A 20,257-nucleotide genomic window follows, 5' to 3' on the forward strand; every position below is an offset into this window, starting at 1 on the left:
GACAGGAGACAATGTGGCAAAAATGCTAATCATTAAATTGGTTATTCATTGCATTGATTAGCATTTTTATTCATTGCATGAATAAAACCGATCACAACTGTATAGAACGAACCTCTATACGACTAAAATTTTTCATAACAAAGTTAATAAAATTGTACTTCTATTGAGAAGTACCGTAGAAAGTACACGAAAGTACATCTATACCGGAATTATATTTGGGTTGAAATCTAAACTATCTTACTAGTTGTGTGCCCTAAGGCAAGTTGTAATTCTTCGTATCGCTAAGTTTGTCACTTCTATAAAATTCAAGTAATAATATCTGCATCATTAGGTTGTTTTGAGAATTAAATAATTACAAATGCAAAAATGCCAAGCAGTACTGCACAAAATGAATAATCTGGTTTTCATAATTAATCAGTACATTACTAATAATCCTAAAATACAAAACTACAGGACTACGTTCATTATATTCACATTCTATGATAAGCGGAAACTACATTAGGTAAAATTATTATTAATCCGCTGACAGTCCAAGTGAAGTAACGGGGGAAATGAAGATTTATACAGTATTTTTTAAACCCAAGAATCCCAACTGAACACCTAGAGAAAAGGAAATCAAAATCGTGCAGCTTGCTTCCGGTATTAGCCGATCTCCAAATAAAACATTAAGAAAACAAGTGGAAGTTATAGAGAATTTCTTCCTGACTTCAAGAGATTATGTACTTACATGCTAAAAAAGAAATTAAGCTTTTGTCTTCATTTTTCTAAGTTCCAAAAAAAGCACGAAATTACGGGGTTTTATTCTAAATTCTGCTTGGATTCATAGAACTCACATGGACACAATTTCCTTTTAATCAGTTCTAACGTACCTGTCATTTCTCGAGGTAACCCCTTTTTCTGATTAGGCCAGCAATAAAACGACTAGACGTAGAGTGGTCCTCAGGAAGGAAAGAAAAAGAGGTGTGTGTGTGTGTGTGTGTGTGTGTGTATATATATATATATATATGTGTGTGTGTGTGTGTGTGTATATATATATATATATATACACACATATAATTTTTTTTTTTTTTTAAGAAGTGCCATCTTTTTCTTTCCTGTACCAGAGAAAAAGCAGAAGGGGAAAGGAGGAGGAAAAAAAACAGGTCTGAGCCTCCCGGGTTCGACCAGGTGAGAAGTGGCTACACCTCCGGCCGCTCCGGGTTAGGGTGTTGGGCAAATGGGTGTGCAAAGGACGGGCAGCTCCCTGGAAGGTCGGGGTAACTGCTCCGGGACCGCGGGGCCCAAGGCCGGTCTCCTCCCAGAAGGATTAAATGCCACCGAGGGGTTCCCGTGGGGTGTCTCCCAGCGCGGACTAGGGTGACAGACCCGGCTCTCCGCTCCCTTCGGCGCCAGGTGGGGGCCACGCGGTGTCAGCCACGGGCAGCGTGCAGGGGCCGTCCCCCGCGCGACCGGAGCCCGCCCTCCCCTCCCCGTTACCTGCGGGCGGCGGCGCCGGGCCCGGAGGCCTGCTGCTGCTCCTCCTTCTCCCGCCAGGCTGGGGCGGCGAGGCGGCGGCGGCGGCGGCGGCCCGGGGGGAGGGGGCGGAGCGCGCGGCTCGCTGCCTCTCTCCTCCCCCGGGAGGCTCAGGGGCCCCTATCTCGGGCCGCCGCGCCTAGGCCCGTGAGCAGCCTGTGGCTGGGGCATGGCGGCACAGCCCACCGGCGTGCCCGCGAGGTGGGAGTGCGAGGAGGCGGGGAGGGAAGCACCCCCAGCGCTCGGAGGGGCCAGAGGGGAGGAGCGAGGGGGCCCGGGAGCCGCGCGCGGGCGGCCGTTGGGGACGGTTGGCCGAAGGCAGGCGGTTGTTTGGGGAGCGCGGCGACGGCTCGCGTGTTCCCAGCGGGGCGGGGTGGGGAAGGGGAAGGGGACTGAGGGGAGGGGAGGGGGAGGTTGGGAGGGAGCCGCCGCCGCGCGCGTGCGGGCCGGCGCCGCCGCCGTTGCCGCTCCGCTCACTCCAGCCTGTTTGGGGGCACTTTGTTTGTGTCCCACAATGCTCTGCGCGGGCGGCCTGGCTGGGGAAGGGGAGGAGAAGGGGGCGTGGCGGAGCGAGCTCGGGGGCGGGGCTCGGAGCGGGGAGGGAAACGTGATGATTGCGCAAGCGCAGAAAATGGGCCCTCCTGGCCGTCGGGACTTGCACTGTTGGTGACTCCGTCTCCTTAGACGGTGGAGCCTGCGTGACCCAGAAAGGCCGTGAGTCTTGCCACTGTATTTTTGCATATGTGCGCACATGTGCCGACTTACATTCACATGCCCCATAAGCCCTGTCCCATTTGTCCTTCCTCTAAGCCGTCCTCTTACCCAGTTCCCCTCTCACACCTGAGAAGCATTTCTCCACAGGAGTCACATTTATAGCATTTTTTTTTTCTTCGAACTAAAAACATAACTCCTATTTTCTCGGGTAGTTTTTGTAGCGAGGTCGAAATGGAAGCACTTCAGCCCCTCTTCGGCGAGGGAGGTTAGTTGGTAAGGTGCCCATTGTTCACCCATGGAAACAGGCCTGCCAAGGGCCGCCCCGCAGACAGGTGAGCCCGCGCCCCCGTCCTGGGCGGGCTGCGACCTGCGGCGGGTGTCTGGATTGCGTGGCTCCTCCGGCCTCCTCGCAGTGCTTGCTTTCTGCCGTTCTAGCAGTTGCCTCGGTGACCTGGCAGGACATGCGGCTCTTGAGATGAGTGGAGAAACGGACTCCCAGGTCCCTCTCGTTCTTCCAACACAGGGACACCTAGAGCTGCTCCAAAAATATACCTTACTTCTTCCACAACCGTGAATCTGTCATTTTTACTGCACCATCACTTACTTCCCTGGCCTTCCCGGAGGAAGTGTGCGGGCCTCCCGGAAGTAACCGGTACCGCCCGGGGGGCTTTGAAGCTCTTGGTCAACTGCAAAACCAATCAACCTAGGAGTTAAAACTCCTAGGGCCCTAAGTCTTGGCTTCCCCTGGCCGGGCGGGCGAGCGCTCTCCACACCGCCCCCGGAGGTCATAGGGGTTCCCGGGACTGCAGGCGGCAGCGCCCCAGGTATCTGGGGGCGGGCGGGGTGCGGGCGGGTGCTCCTTGGGCGCTTTCTGTTTTCCCACGCCTCCAGCTTGCAAACCGAAAGACTTCTTTCCAGAGGGTTTTGTGCAAGGTGGGTGGACGTCCCGCTGAAGTAGAGTGGATTTTCCTTTTGAAACACTTGGCAACATCTCACATTAATGCACTCTGAGAGACAAGCAGCCAGGCACCTGAACACCCTGACACTTGCAATCTTCTTTAGGAATAAGGGCAATAAAAACAACTTCTGTTCTCCTTCGCAGTTTCCAACAAGTTTTCAAGTATGTATAATGTTATCTAATCCTTACGGCAACTGTAATTCACAGGTTTTATCACAGGTTTCTGTTATTATTCCCACTATCATTCTTATTATTCCCATTTCAGAGATGAGAAAAATCAGAAAGATGCGAACTAGGCCCAGACACTTTTGCACTAAGATTTGAAGAGAGGAAGGGAAAGAAGGCGGAATGCTTACCAGGGAGAGGACTAGCGGGCACGAAAGGGCAGCAGCTGGGGCCCTGGTGAGGAATGTGTGAGAATGTATGTAGGTGGTAAGCAACTGGACAAGAATCAGGGTGGAAATGAAGTAGTCAAATCCGATCTACCTCTCCTAGTGCCTTTAACAGGATAGTCAGTCAATAAAAGACCATGAAGCAAGTCTTTTCTAAGTGCTTCTCCAGGGGCTGTGGTGGCAGCTCCTCAACTACTACACTGATAGAAAAATTTGCTTTCCTTTGTAGTACAACTTGAAGTCAGGTAGAGGAATGCCTCTAGCTTTGTTATTTTTGCTCAGAATTGCCCGAGCTTTTCAGGGTCTTTTGTGGTTCCATACAAATTTTAGTATTGTTTTTTCTAGTTCTGTGATGAGTGTCATTGATATTTTGGTAGGGATTGCACTGTACCTGTAGGTGGCTTTGGGTAGTGTGGATATTTTAACAATATTAATTCTTTCAATTCATGAGCATGAGATATCTTTCCTTTTTTTGTTGTTCTCTTCATTTTCTTTCATCAATGTGTATACTTTTCCGGGTAGAGATTTTTCACTTCCTTGCTTACATTTATTCCTAGGTATTTTATTTTGCTTTTTTGTAGCTATTGTAAATGAGATTGTTTTCTTGATTTCTTTTTCAGACTGATGGCTGTTAGCATACAGAAAATCAACTGGGCCGGGCGTGGTGGCTCACGCCTGTAATCCCAACACTTTGGGAGGCCGAGGCAGGCGGATCACGAGGTCAGGAGTTCAAGACCAGCCTGGCCAACATAATGAAACTCCATCTCTACTAAAAATACAAAAAAGTTAGCTGGGAATGGTGGCACGCGCCTGTAGTCCCAGCTACTCTGGAGGCTGAGGTGGGGAATCGCTTGAACCCAGGAGGTGGAGGTTACAGTGAGCCGAGATCGTGCCACTCCAGCCTGGTGACAGAGCAAGACTCCGTCTCCAAAAAAAAAAGAAAAGAAAATCAATTGATTTTTGTATCCTTCAACTTAACTGAATTCGTTCATCAAAGTTCTGAGAGATGGAGTCTTTAGGTTTTTCTAACTATAAGAACAAGTCATCTGCAAACAAGGGTAAGTTGACTTCTTCCTTTCCAATTCAGTTGCCCTTTATTTCTTTCTCTTGCCTAATTGCTCTGGTGAGGACTCCCAGCACTATGTTGAATAGGAGTGGTGAAAGTAGGTATCCTTGTCTTGTTCCAGATCTTAGCGGAAAGGCTTTCAATGTTTTCCTGTTCAGTGTGATATTAGCTGCGCGTTTGTCATATATGGCTTTTATCATTTAAAAACTTTTTTCCCCTTAGATTATTCCCGTCTCCTCTGCCTTTTCCACTTAAAAAAATTTTTTTTGGAGACAGGCTCTCATTGTGTTGTCCAAGAGTGCAGTGGTGCAATCTGAAACTCCTGGGCTAAATACAGTCTGAAACTCCTGGGCACAAGCATCCTCTGGCTTCAGCTTTCCAAATAGCTAGGACTACAAGTGTGCCACCATGCCTGGCTAATTTTAAAAATTTTTTGTAGAGATGGGTCTTGCTATGTGAACTCAGGCTCAAGTGATCCTCCTGAAGTGCTGGGATTACAGGCGTAAGCTACCATACCTGAGCCCTTTCCTGCTTTTCTTTCTCATTTAACATTTAAATGTTTTATCATCCTTCCACTCCACCCCCACCTCAAGGTCTGAAGAATTTATTAACTAACAAATGACCGTGAGGCCCTTAAGAGCTCAATGCTAGATGCTTGGAGAGGGTGTGAGAAAAATTTCAAAGAAGATTAACTTTTCAGGAGCCCTCTTGTCTGTTTTGGCTCTGGGCAGGGTCAGTTTCTGTGGCTTCTGCAGCCTCCCACCTTTTTCCTTCTTGAGCTGGTAGAGACTTGCCTCTGGGTTGCTGGAATATACACACCTTTCTTTGACACTAGGTTAAATAATACTGCTGGGAGGATTTTGTGAAAGCAGAATCCTGTACACAGGTGAAACAAACAAATGTAGACAGTATGAGGAACCTTTAATTATTAACCTGGTGTGGATGATTCTGAGGAATTCAAATTCCAGGCAAATTCCAGGAGTTATATTTCAGCCACGAGCTCTTTGAGGGACTAAATTCTGCAAAAGATGGCACTTAAAGACCATTAGAACTGAATGGAAACTTAGTTATTTAGTCCAAAAGCATTAGCATTAAGGCATGAATGCTTTCTACCCGACTTTGCTTCCTTATTAGATTATACAACTACACATATAAAAAATTAATCTCACTCTCTTACCCTAAAATTTATACCTCTTCTAGTGTTCACATTTTACCATTCACCCAGTGAAGCACGTTGACTTTGCTACTTTACTACTGTATCTCAATTCCAATCCGTCAACAAGTCCTGTTGAATCTGTCCCTCTCCACTGCCACCATCCTAAAATAAGATGATACTAGCTTGTGCCTGGAGAATTATAATACCACTCATGTGCTTTCCCAAATGCACTCTCCCTTTTCCTCATTCTCTACATGGTCGCCAGAGTTGCAATGCATAGCAGTCATGTCAGCCAACAATGGCTTCCTATTGTTCCCAGGATAAAGTCCCAAACCCTTAGCATGGCTTTCACACCACTATGCAATCTGGGCCCTTTCAGTGTCTTAAGCTTCATCTCTTAGCTATGCTTTTTCAGGAAACGTGCCAGTTGCAGAGGCGGTTTTGTTTTTTCTTTCCTTTTTTTTTTTTTGAGACGGAGTCTCACTCTGTCGCCAGGCTGGAGTGCAGTGGCGTGATCTCGGCTCACTGCAACCTCTGCCTCCCGGGTTCAAGTGATTCTCCTGCCTCAGCCTCCCAAGTAGCTGGGACTATAGGCGCACGCCACCACACCCAGCTAATTTTTGTATTTTTAGTAGAGACGGGGTTTCAGCATATTGGCCCGGCTGGTCTCAAACTCCTGACCTTGTGATCCGCCCGCCTTGGCCTCCCAAAGTGCTGGGATTACAGGCGTGAGCCACCACGACCGGCAGTTTTTTTTTTTTTTTTTTAACATCTTATAAAATGCTATGCTCTTTCTCCACTACGCATATTATTTCTTCTGTGTAGAAATACTGTACTCCATTCCTTAGCTGATTTCCTTTCAATCCTCAGATCTCTTCTTTTACATATAGATACACATATATAGACACACACATATACATATGTCAGCTTTCTTGAGATATAGTTCACATACCATACAATTCACCCATTTAAGATATGTAATTAAATGGCTTTTGGCATATTCACAGAGCTGTGCAACCATCACCGTAATCAATTTTATAACATTCTCATTACCCAGAAAGAAACACATACCTGTTAGCAGTTACTCCCATTTTCCCCCACCTCCTCGGCCCTAGGAACCACTAACTTAGCTACTTTCTCTCTGTACGGGTCTGCCATATATTTCTTTTTTGCAGTTTCAGTGAGAGCTGTGCCATGTTTGGCTAGTGTATCGGTTAAGTCCTCTGCATTGTTTTCCCTCTTTTTTCCCCAGCATTTCTAAAAAGGGACTAGGTTGTTTACCCTATAGTGTTTGCCACAATCTGGATTTTGTCAACTGCATCCCTGTGGTGTATTTATGTTCCCTTAGCTGCATTTTGTGTAATTTGGCAGTAGGATCTAAATGTTTTATCAGACTCAAGTTTAATTTTTGGCAATATCACTTTATAGGTGGCAGTGTACATTTCCACTGAGAGATAACACAGTGTATGCTTGTCCTTCTTTTTGTGATGTTGGCAGCCATTGATGAGAAATGCGTAGATCAATTCATTCATTAGGAGTTTTAAGTGGTGGTATAATTCTATCTTTCTTCATTTACTAGCTATTGTACAATGTTTCTACAAAGGGAAATTGCCTCTTTTTGATTATTTGATTACTTAGTGATATTGTTTATATAGGAAAGCATGATAAATGCTTGATTATTTCCCTTTTACCAAATAATCTCTTAATTGTTGCCACTTCTCTCCTTTTCAGCCCCTACCATCCTGATCCAGAGTCCTTAACCTGACCCCCAAGACCTTGAATCTTTGGGATCCTACTCCTTTTGTAAGGTCCTGCATGATTTGGTCCCCATCTCTGCAGCCTCCTTTCAGGCCACTTTCCTCCTCTCTCACTTTATCTAAGCCAACTGACCTATTTTCATTTCCTAACTCACCAGAGTTTTTCGCATTTCAGGCCCATATTCCCTCACTTGGAAAGCTTTCTCCAACTTCCCCTAACTCTTACTTACCTTTCAATCATTGTCTTTTTTTAAGGAAGGCTACGTTGGTCTTCTAATTATATCCTCTCGTACCACCCTCTGTTTGACCTTCATGGCACTTCTTATACAGATGCTCCTCAACTTATGATGGGGTTATATTGCAATAAACCCATCGTAAGTTGAAAATATCATAAGTCAAAAATGCATTTATTTATTTATTTATTTGAGATGGAGTCTCACTCTGTCTCCCAGGCTGGAGTGCAGTGGTGCAATCTCAGCTCACTGCAACCTCCGCCTCCCGGGTTCAAGCGATTCTCCTGCCTCAGCCTCCCTAGTAGCTGGGATTACAGGCATGCACCACCATGTCCACCTAATTTTTGTGTTTTTAGTAGAGATAGGGTTTCACCACACGGCCCAGGCTGGTCTCAAACTTCTGACTTCAAGGTATCCACCCGCCTCCGCTTCCCAAAGTGCTGGGATTAAAGGCATGAGCCACCACACCCAGCCAAAAATGCATTTAATACATCTAACCTACCAAACATCATACCTGGCCTACCTTAAATGTGCTCAGAACATTTACATTTGCCTACAGTTGGGCAAGACCATCCAACACAAAGCCTATTTTACAGTGAAGTATTGAATATCTCATGTACTTTATCGTGGAAGTAGAAAATAGAATGGTTGTATAGACATGTGAAGTACAGTTTCTTTTGTATATTTATCACTTTACACTGTTGTAAAGTCAAAAAATCTCAAGTTGGGGACTGTCTGCAGTTGATATTTATACTTATTTGTGATAAGCATATGTCTGATCATTTGTATAATGTCTGCCTCCTCACTAAACCATAAGTTCCATGAAGGCAGCAGTCATATCTACTATTTTTCTTCTAAGATTAACTTAATGATTGGAATGTAGTATATGCTCAAAAAATAAATGTTGAAGTCATATTTGAGAAAAAGAAAATACTTTATCTTGGCTGGGTGCGGTGGCTCACGCCTGTAATCCCAGCACTTTGGGAGGCCGAGGGAGGTGGATCACCCGAGGTCAGGAGTTTGAGACTAGCCTGACCAACAGGGTGAAACCCCATCTCTACTAAGAATGCAAAAATTAGCTGGGCATGGTGGCAGGCATCTGTAGTCCCAGCTACTCAGGAGGCTGTGACAGGAGAATTGCTTGAACCCGGGAGGCGGAGGTTGCGGTGAGCTGAGATCAAGCCACTGCACTCCAGCCTGGGTGACAGAGCTAGACTCCATCTCAAAAAAAAAAAAAAAAAAAAAGAAAATACTTTATCCCAACTTGTAAAGAGTAAAGATAGCTAAGATTCACTGAGTTCTTCTGATATTCAAATCTGAGTAATCTGGCTCCAGAACCTAAGATATCAGGTTGAAATCCCAGTATAGGCATACCTCAGAGATATTGTGGGTTCAGTTAAAGACCATCACAATGAAGTGGGTCACACACATTTTATGGCTTCTCAGTACATATAAAAGTTATGTTTACACTATACTATGGTCCAAGATTGTCCAACCCATGGCCCGCAGGCTACACGCAACCCAGGACAGCTTTGAATGTGGCCAAACACAAATTTGTAAACTTTCCTAAAGCATTATGAGATTTTTTTTTTTGCAACTTTTTTTTAGCACATCAGCTATTGCCAGTGTTAGTGTATTTTATGTGTGGCCCAAGACAATTCTTCTTTCAATGTGGCCCAAGGAAGCCAGAAGATTGGACACCCTGCTATAGTCAATTAAGTATACAAGAGCATTATATCTAAAAAAATAAAAATTAAAAATACTGTATTGCTAAAAAGTGCTAATGATCATCTGAGCCTTCAGCGAGTCATAGTCTTTCTACTGCTGGAGGCTCTTGCCTGAGTGTTGATGGCTGCTGACTGAGCAAAATGGTGGTTGCTGAAGGTTGGGGTGGCTACAGCAATTTCTTAAAAAATGAGACAACAATGAAGTTTGATGCATCAATTGATTCTTTATTTCACAAAAGATTTCTCTGTAGCATGCAATGCTGTTTGATAGCATTTTACCTGCAGTAGAATGTCTCTCAAAATTGGAGTCAGTCCTCTCAAACCCCGCTGCTGCTTTATCAACTAAGTTTATGTAATATTCTAAATTCTTTGTTGTCATTTCAACAAAGTTCCCAGCATCTTCACCTTTATGTTTATCTTGAGTAGATTCCATCTCAAGAAACTATTTTTGGCTGGGTGTGCTATATGCCTATAATCCCAGTATTTTGAGAAGCCAAAGTAAGGGACTCACTTAAGACCAGGAGTTCAAGACCAGCCTAGGCAACACAGCAAGACCGTATCTCTACAAAAACAATTTTTTAAATTAGCCAGACATGGTGGCATGCACCTGTAGTCCCAGCTATTGGGGAGGCTGAGGTAGGAAGATTGTTTGAGCCAAGGAGTTTGAGGTTACAGTGAGCTATGATTGCGTCACTGCACTCCAGCCTGGGTGACAGAGCAAGACCCTGTCTCAAAAAACAAAACACTTCCTTTGCCCATCCATCAGAAGCAACTCCTTATTGTTCAAGTTCCATTATGAGGTTGCAACAGTTCAATCATATCTTCGGGCTCCACTTCAAATTCTAGTTCTCTTGCTATTTCTAGCACATCTATAGTTACTTCCTCTACTGGAGCCTTGAACCCTTCAAAGTCATGAGGGGTGGAATCAACTTCTTCCAAAGTCCTGTTAATGTTGATATTTTGACCTCCTCCCACAAATCACGGATGTTCTTAATGACATCTAGAATGGTGAATCTTTTCCAGAAGGTTTTCACTTTGCCCAGATCCATCAGAGGAATTACTATACATGGTAGCTAAGGCCTTTTGAAATGTATTTTTTTTTTTTTGAGATGGAGTCTTGTTCTGTTGCCCAGGCTGGAGTGCAGTGGCGCGATCTCGGCTCACTGCAGGCTCTGCCTCCCAGGTTCACGGCATTCTCCTGCCTCAGCCTCCCGAGTAGCTGGTGGGACTACAGGCACCCGCCAACACACCCTGCTAATTTTTTTGTATTTTTAGTAGAGACGGCGTTTCACTGTGTTAGCCAGGATGGTCCTCGAACTCCTGACCTCGTGATCCACCCGCCTCAGCCTCCCAAAGTGCTGGGATTACAGGCATGAGCCACCGCGCCCAGCCGAAATGTATTTCATAAGACCTGAAAGTAGAAATAGCTCTGTGATCCATGGACAGCGGAATAGACATTGTGTTAGCAGGCATGGAAACAACATTAATCTTGTACATCTTCATCAGAGCTCTTGGGTGACCAGTTGCACTGTTGGACAGCAGTAATACTTCGAAAGGAATCTTTTCTGAGCAGTAGGTCTCAATAGTGTGCTTAAAATGTTCAGTAAACTATGCTGTAAACAGATGTGCTTTCTCCTTCAGGCTGTGATGTTTCATTTATAGAGCACAGGCACAATAGATCGAGCATAATTGTTAAGGGCTCTCGGATTTTCAGAATGGTAAATGAACATTGGCTTCCACTTAAAGTCACCAGCTGCTTTAGCCCCTAACAAACGAGTCAGCCTGTCTTTTGAAACCAGCCACTGCCTTCTTCTTTCTATCTATGAAAGTCCTAAATGTATCTCTTTCCAATCTAAGGCTGTTTTGTCACAAGAAGCATAGCTTTCAGCTTGTCTCAGCTTTTGATCTTCCTCACTAAGCTTAATCAATTCTAGATTTGATTTAAAGTGAGAGATGTGTGACTTTTCCTTTCCCTTGATCACTTGGAGGCCATTCTAGGGTTATTAATTGGCCTAATTCCAATATTGTTGTGTCTCAGGGAATAGGTCTGAGGAGAGGCAGAGAGACTAGAAACAACTGGTCAGTGGATCATAGGAGCACACATGTTTATTAAGTTTACCATCTCACATGGGTGCGGTTTGTGGTGCCCCTAAACAATTACAATAGTGATCAAAGTTCATTGATCACAGATCACCATAACGGTTATAATAATTAATGAAAAAGTTTGAAATATTGTGAGAATTATCAAAATGTGATAGAGACATAAAGTAAGCGCATGCTGCTGGGAAAATGGCTCCAATAAACTTGTTCAATGCAGGGTTGCCACACACATCTTCAATTTGTGAAAAATGCAGAATCTGCAGAGTGCAATAAGGTGAGGCACAATGAAACAAAGTATACCTATAAACTCTAATCTGTAGGAATACACCATACAAATCTATATATTGAAGAGGAACTAACCTCAATTTTGGGGGGTTCTAAATTTATAAATCCCAGGGAAGAGACTTACTGGTTTAGCTTGGTTTGAGTACTCATCCCTAAACCAATCAACTAAAATCAAGGCAATGGGGGTATTATAAGAAAATGCAGCCTGAGCGCAGTGGCTCACACCTGTAATCTCAGCACTTTGGGAGGCTGAGGTGGGTGGATCACGAAGTCAGGAGATCGAGACCATCCTGGCTAACATGGTGAAACCCCATCTCTACATTAAAAAAATTAGCCGGGCATGGTGGCGGGTGCCTTGTAGTCCCAGCTACTCGGGAGGCTGAGGCAGGAGAATGGCATGAACCCAGGAGGCGGAGCTTGCAGTGAGCCGAGATCCCACCACTGCACTCCAGCCTGGGCGACAGAGGGAGACTCTATCTCAAAAAAAAAAAAAAAAAAAACAGAAATGCAGCTTTCATGCCAGATGTGTGGATGCTATGGGGCAGTTTCTAGAAGGAGCTATACCAGGCAGATAATCTCATAGTAGAGCACATGCATATTTCTTTCCATAGTCTAATTTCATAAATTCTCTTGTCTAGCATAGTGCAGTTTTCCCACGTAGAATAGACACCTTGCCTACTAAAAGAGAAACAAGTAAAAGACATGACCAGCTACTACATTTATCTTTCATTTCCAGAATCTCAGTTGATCCGGTCTGGATGTAGCTGTATATAATTTTGCAATCTATGGGCTAAATGACAAATGTGACAGCCCTCAAAACAATACAGTAGTATCTTTTGCAAAGGTTCTAAGGTCAGCTCCTGTTGTATGAGAAATTACCTTGGGGCAATGGTAGCCTCCTAGACCCTTAGGCAAAGCTATGTCAGGGGAAGACCCACAGGCAAACTAAGTATCTAGAATCCCACAATTTATTAAAAAATTTAAAACACTCAGTGAGAAGTAAGAGGAAAGTGAGGTAGATTAACACCCTTTGGATAAGGTACAAGCAGGGTAGAAGGACCATACTACCTGAATCTGGATTACACAATGTTCATAGTCCTGTCTTTCCCCTTGCTGTGCCAGCTTTTCTTTCTGATGGTGTGGTTATGAGGATCAGAGGTGATGTTTGAGCAAAGGATCCAACAGACGGAAGGTGTATGGAACCAGTGTATACAGGGACTTGCCTATTGGAAAGACACAGGGATATGTATGCATGGCAGTAGCTGTATCTCATCAATCAGCCTGATGAGTAGGTCTCAATTTCATTTGCACTTTTGGGGCAAAGGACAAATGGGGTTAGAATAATATCAACTATGAGTGGCTGATGTAAGGCTTCAACAATGTCAAGGGCTTAATGTGTCTCGTGTATATTTAGTGAATCATGAATATTTGCTATGTCTTGGTTCTTCCCTATCTACTTTAGAACATGTATGTTCTAACATGTCTCACATGCCTGTTAGAAATGCTTGTTCTCCAGTGCCACAAAGAAATACCACTTCAACATATATTTAATTTTCTCAGCAAGGCCATTTTTACTTTCTGCAGAAAGGGCACACTAGCCAGCTGTTTTGCCATGAGAGTACACTGAACAAAGGAGACAGGGTTATTTATAACCTGACACGTCTACCCTACTGCTGTGTATGGTTTCCGTTGCCTGGAATGGGACCTGAAATTCTGTATTTGTCCCAACTGGCTAGCAACTTAGAACTTTCTAAAAGAGACAAAGGCAGAGGAGAACAAAGGAAGGAGGCAGTAACTTGTGGAATGCTGAGAAAGGTAAAAATACCTCCAAATAAGGAAGAGGAACAGGCTATGACCTAATGCTTGCTTGGACTAGCATACGCATGCCAGGGCAAATATTTAGGCTAAATTGTGGGAGCCAAGAACACAAAGTACATTGATTTCTTTATTATGGCTAGCAGATATCTGAGAATGTTAGCACAGGTCTTTGAATAAATTTTGCTTCTAAGAGAAGTTACTATTTATTCCTAATTAGACAGGGAGGAGTGTCTTTTTGAAGAGGAACTTCTACTTTTTACATGCCATTTGCTTCCATACTTGGTTTCATTTAGCCTTTTTATTTTTTGTTTTCTGCTCTATTAGTAAAATTGAAAATTCTCTAAAAATTTAAAATGTGCATTACAAATCGAAGATCATGTATAGTCAAGATTACCATTGAAGATCTCTTAAATTGCCCATAAGGCACAATATATTGCATTTATGAGCCACCTTGGAGGCTGACATTCTATCTCTCAGTAAGTCCAACCTAGAAGATTTTCCTTGCAGCATTGGAACAGATGGCTCATCCTTCTATTGAGCCCCAGAGTAAGTCATTGGCTTGCATGTAGGACTTCTAGACTTGGACTCAGACTGCTAGATGCCCACACTATGAGAGGCACCTGGAAACAGACCAGCTGAGAGAATGACACGTTTGTGTCTTCTATCTTCTGCTTACTTTGGGCATTAATTTGCTTAGTCAAATGATGCTTATACTTCCCTCTCTCAAGCCTACTTCAGTTCATATGAATTAAGTGTGTGTATATTCTACTTCTAGGGTAAAAAAGTATTCAATGATGAAAGACAAATAGAATATCCACAATTTTTAAAAAAGCTCTTTAGAAAAGAAGAAAAAGAAGAGCAACCTACAGAGGTCACTTGCCCAGATCTTATAGCACATCTTGCTGGAGGAAGACAATAAAGTAGATCATAGGGCCAGCAAACTTAATGTGCATCTCTTTGTTAACTTACTTCCTTAAGAGTGGATTAAGTTCAGTATGGCTGCCCCAGGATTCTGCTAGGAGGGTTTTCCTTATTTGTATCCAACAGGGCCATACCTGAGTATGATGATTAATGTCATGTGTCAATTTGACTAGGCTAAGGGATACTCAAATAGCTGGTAACACATTATTTCTGGGTGTGTCTGTGAGGATGTTCCTGGAAGAGATTAGCATTTGAATCAGTAGATTAAGTAGAGATCACCCTCACCAACATGGGTGTCATTCAATCCATTGAGGACCTGGATAGAACAAAAAGGTGAAGGAAGGGTGAATTTGTTCTCTCTGCTTGAGATGGGACATCCATCTTCTTCCACCCTCAGACAGCTGTGCTCCTGATTCTCAGGCCTCGGGACCCAGACCAGGATTTCCATCAGCTACCCTGGCTCGCAGGCCTTTTGACTTCTGACTCACCATCAGCTCTCCAATGGCAGATCGTGGGACTCCTTGGTCTCTAATTGCATGAAACAATGCCCACAGTATGTCTCCTATTAAATAAATATATATCTAACCTCTTATTTGTTCTGCTTCTCTGGAGAACCCTGACTAATACACTGAGAAAGAGCTTGGGGAGGATTCCTCTGAAGGGGACTCTATTTTAGCAGTAGACTCTATGTTGGCGAATACATTTGAGCTGAGTCTTATCTTACGGGTTGAGCAATAATCACAGGTGATTTTGCAAGGATTGAGTTTTGTTTTATTTTATTTTATTTTGCAGTGCTTAAGACTGAAACAGCCCATTGCATTCATTTTTGAGGACAGTGTTTGCTAATAACCCAGTGCAGAAATCATTTGTGGTTAGGATTATGATCTAATCATTCACCAAACTTACAACAGATGATCTTCACTGGGTCACAAAAAAATTGCACGACAGTGGGGTAATTAATATTTTCTAATAAAAAAATGGAACTCTCATAGTAGCCATCTAGATGGGGGAGAAGGTGTTCTCAATTTTGTTATGTGTTTTTAATTCTGTTTGGCAGTTATATTACATTTTTCTGGCTCATTCATTCTTTTGCACTTACAAGACTATTTTATATCATCTCTTCTGTCAGTCCTCCAATACTTCCTTTACCACTCTCTCTCAGTTGATGCCCATCATAAAAAACTACCACAGGCCAGGTGCAGTGGCTCACACCTGTAATTCCAGCACTTTGGGAGGGTGAGGTGGGTGGATCACCTGAGGTCAGGAGTTTGAGACTAGCCTGGCCAGTATGGCAAAACCCTGTCTCTACTAAAAATACAAAAAATTAGCTGGGCATGGTGGTGGGCACCTGTGGTCCCAGCTACTTGGGAGGCTGAGGCAGGAGAATTGCCTGAACTTGGGAGGCGGAGGTTGCAGTGAGCTAAGATTGCGTGACTGCACTCCAGCCTGGGCGACAGGGCAAGACTCTCAAAAAAAAAAAAAAAAAACAAAACAAAAACAAACCACTACAAATCTGGTGGCTTAAAACAACACACGTTTTTTATCTCACAATCGAGAAGTCAGAAGTTGGACAGAAGTCTCCCTGGCTTAAAATATAGGCAGGACTATGTCCATTTCTGAAAGCCATACGGAGAAGCCCTTTTTGCCTTTTCTCCTTTCTAGAGGCCACTTGTACTCCTTGGCTCATGGTCTCCTTATTCCATCTTGAAAGCCAGCAACTCTCTGCCCCTTTCCCCATCATCACGTTTCTCTCAACCACGTTCTTCTGCCTCCTTCTTCCACTGTTTGTTTTGTTTTGTTTGGTTTGTTTTTTTTTAGATGGAGTCTCGCTCTGTCGCCCAGGTTGGAGTGCAGTGGTGTGATCTTAGCTCACTGCAACCTCTGCCTGCCAGGTTCAAGCAATTCTCCTGCCTCAGCCTCCCGAGTAGCTGGGACTACAGGCACGCACCACCACGCCTACATAATTTTTTGTTTTTTGTAGAGGTGGTTTTTCACCATGCTGGCCAGGCTGGTCTTGAACTCCCAGCCTCGGCCTCCCAAAGTGCTGAGATTACAGGCGTGAGCCACCACACCCGGCCCCCTCCACTGTTTTTAGTAATACCCATAGTGAAGATATAGTTCACATAGCACATAATTCATGCATTTAAAGTGGACAATTTGATAGTTGTTAGTATATTCATGGAGTTGTACATCTATCCATCACCAGAACCAAGTTTGAAACATTTTCATTATCCCCAAGAAACCCTGTGCCCTTTAGCAATTATCTTTTATTCTTGCCCATCACTCATTCCTAACCCTTGGTAACCACTAATCTGCTTTCTGCCTTTATGGATTTTCCTCTTCTGGCCTTTTCATGTAAATGGAATCACACAGTATATGCTCTTTTGTCGCTGGCTTTTTTCACTTGGCATGCTTTCAAGGTTCATCCATGTCTCAGTACTTCATTCTCCTCTTCCACTTTTAAGGACTCATGTGATTAGATCAGGCCTACCCTGGTAATCCAGCAAAAGCTGCCCATCTCATGGTCCTTACTGTTTTTTGGTTTGTTTTTTGTTTTCGAAAGAGTCTCGCTCTGGTGCCCAGGTTGGAGTGCAGTGGCGCAATCTCGTCTCACTGAAACCTCTGCCTCCCAGGTTCAAGCGATTCTCCTGCCTCAGCCTCCTGAGTAGCTGGGATTACAGGCGCACGCCATCACACCCAGCTAATTTTTGTATTTTTAGTAGAGATGGGGTTTCACCATGTTGGTCACGCTGGTCTCGAACTCCTGAACTCAAGATCTGCCCGCCTCGGCCTCCCAAAGTGCTGGGATTACAGGTGTGAGCCACCGTGCCCGGCCCACGGTCCTTACCCTTAATCACATCTGTCAAGTCCCTTTGGCCACGTAAGGTAACACAGTCACAGATCTCAGAGTTTAGGACATGGACATCGTTGGGGGGCCATTACTCAGTCTACCACAAGGAATATCCTTCCTATTTCAGAGAGAAAATAAAAGCAGTCAGAGGAGAATAGAGAATTTCCCCTATTCCCCAGCATGTGGAGCCACAGACTCTGCCTTCCCCTGATCAAGATGGTACAGAATCTCATATTCCCAGCATTTCTCATCACAGAATTCCCCTCTCTGTCCTGCTAGCAAAGGCCACACTGCCACTTAGCGCTGGACTCCCTCTCCTCTCGCTTACTCAGTGGCACTGTTGGAGCTACCCTCCCCTCTCCCACGTTATCATTTCTTATGTTTCTCTTGGATCATTTCAATTGGCATAAAACAACTTGTAATTTCACCCTTCTGAAAACAAAATCCTTTTTTGACCCCTTTCCCTCTTCTACTAGTGCCTCATTTCTTTGTTCCCCCGACTCTTTAAAACAAAACTTCATGAAAGATTTGTCTATGTTGTTTTCAATTTTTCTTTTTCAATTACGGTTTTGTTTTGTTAGAGAGTCATTAAAAATTTGTTTTTTCTTTTTCAATTTTTTTTTTTTTTTTTTGTGGGGGCAGGTCTCACTATGTTGCCCATTCTGGTCTCGAACTCTGGGACTCAAGCAATCCTCCCGCCTCGGCCTTGCAAAGTGCTGGAATCACAGGCATGAGATACCATGCCCAGCCAATTTATTGTGGTTCAGTATATATAATAGAATTTACCATTTTAACTGTTTTCAAGTATACAATTCAGGGGCATGAATTACTTTCACAATGTTGTCCAACCATCACACTGTCTGCTTCTAGAATTTTTCATCATTCCGAACAGAAACTGCATACTCCTTAACCAATAGCTTCCATTCTTCCCTGCCCCCCAGCCCCTAGTGGCACCATTCTACTTTCTGTCTCTGAATTAGACTATGCTGGGTACCTCTATAAGTGGAATCATGCAGTATTTATTCTTTTGTGTCTGGCTTCTTTCACATGGCATAATGTTTTAAAGGTTTGTCTATATGGTAGCATGAGTCAGAATTTCATTCCTTTTCATGGCTGAGTAATATTCCACTGTATGCATATAGCACATTGTATTTATCCATTTTCCTTCTTTTTTTGTTTTTGTTCTTGTTTTTGTTTTGAGACAGAGTCTTGCTCTGTCACCAGGCTGGAATACAGTGGCACAGTCTTGGCTCACTGCAACCTCCACCTCCTGGGTTCAAGCAATTCTCCTGCCTCAGTCTCCCAAGTAGCTGGGACTACAAGCATGCGACACCATGCCCAGCTAATTTTTGTATTTTTGTGGAGACTGAGTTTCACCATGCTGGCCAGGATGGTCTTGATCTCAAGCTTGTGATCCGCCTGCCTTGGCCTCCCAAAGTGCTGAGATTAAAGGCGTGAGCCACCACGCCCGGCCCCATTTTCTTGTTGATGGACACTTGGGTTGTTTCCATTTGGGGGCTATTGTGAATACTGCTGCCATGAACATGTGCATACAAGTATCTGTTGAGTCATTTCTCTTAAGTTCACTACAGTTAGGCTTTCACTGTCACTGGTCAACACAAATTGTTCTTGTCAAGGTCATCAGTGACCTACCTCTGAGTTGCTGTAGCCAATTATCAGTTCTTCATTCTCATCTTATATAACAGTGCCATTTGCATTGATCATTGCCTCCTCCTTGAAGTCTTTTCTTCAATTGACCTCCAGGACACCACCACACACTCCCAATTACCTTCCCACCTCACTCGCCACTATTCCTTAGCCTCCTTTGTTAATCATCCTTGCTGCCCCCTCTGCAGTCTTTGGAACTATTCTCTTTTCTGTCTGTACTTTCTCCCTTAGTAATATCTTCCAGTCTCAAGGTGACTTCAACTATTGGACTTGACACGTCCATCGGATAGCAGGTGAGCATCTTATATTTAACATGTCGCAGACTAAATTCCTGATCATCCCTATCCTCCACATCAAAATATGCTCCTTTCAGTCTTTCTGAACTAATTCAATGGGATCCTTCTAGTTGCTTAGGCACAAGTCCTGGAATCATCTTTTATTCCTCGATTTCTCTCCCATCCCATGTTCAGTCTATTAACAAATGCTGTTGGCACCTTCTTTAAAATATTTACAGAATCTGCCATGTGTGGCGGTACACACCTATAGTCCCAGCTTCCATCTACTCAGAAGGCAGAGGTGGGAGAGTCGCTTGAGTCCAGGAGTTCGAGTCCAGCCTGGACAACATAGCAAGACCCTATCTTGAATACACGCACACACACACACTTTGATCATTTTTCTCCATCTTTACCACTACTGCCTTGAGGCAAGTCATCAACATCTCTTGCCTGGATTATTTCCATAATCTCCTAACTAGTCTCCTTGAGTCTTCTTTTGCCTCTCTCCAGTTAATACTCAATACATCAGCAAAATGATGCCATTAAAATGTAAGTTTCTCATGTTATTCTTGTTAATCAAGAAGCATGAAAGGCCGGACTGCAAAGCAGTAAGACACTTAGTAAGGTCTTAGGAATTGTGATTCAGGAGAAACAGATGTGGTCAAAGGCCACACTGTGTTCTGAAAAAGAAAGGGGAGTAGTAATTTTTAAAAAGATGCCGAGGGTGATGACACTAGTTGTTTTGAAAGAATTATTGTTGGTAGAGGAGGCTGGCTTAGTACATGAGTCCATAGTTCATTGGTTGTAGCTGTTTAGGGGTTACA

The 20,257-nt window shown here is 43.8% G+C and overlaps 1 protein-coding gene and 1 long non-coding RNA gene across 10 annotated transcripts in view; one reads left to right on the forward strand and one right to left on the reverse strand.

The window, feature by feature from the left end:
- Window positions 1-1,594, reverse strand: part of ZBTB44 (zinc finger and BTB domain containing 44) — an 88,889-nt gene extending 87,295 nt beyond the window's left edge. For all 8 annotated transcript variants that reach the window (XR_009215529.1, XM_032167901.2, XM_032167899.2 and 5 more), the window contains exon 1: window positions 1,477-1,594. The gene's annotated coding sequence lies outside the window, so the exon portion shown is untranslated. The remainder of the gene's footprint in view (window positions 1-1,476) is intronic.
- Window positions 1,590-15,231, forward strand: LOC131384558 (uncharacterized). 2 transcript variants are annotated; one of them, XR_009215530.1, is made up of 4 exons: window positions 1,590-1,713; window positions 3,450-3,586; window positions 4,197-4,634; window positions 15,037-15,231. It is a non-coding gene; the product is annotated as an uncharacterized LOC131384558 (long non-coding RNA). The 2 variants fall into 2 exon arrangements; XR_009215531.1 differs by having other exon boundaries at window positions 15,060-15,231.
- The last annotated feature ends 5,026 nt before the right edge of the window (window positions 15,232-20,257 follow it).

The sequence above is a fragment of the Hylobates moloch genome, unplaced genomic scaffold, assembly GCF_009828535.3.
Source record: "Hylobates moloch isolate HMO894 unplaced genomic scaffold, HMol_V3 SCAFFOLD_11, whole genome shotgun sequence".
Taxonomy (NCBI): Eukaryota; Metazoa; Chordata; class Mammalia; order Primates; family Hylobatidae; genus Hylobates; species Hylobates moloch.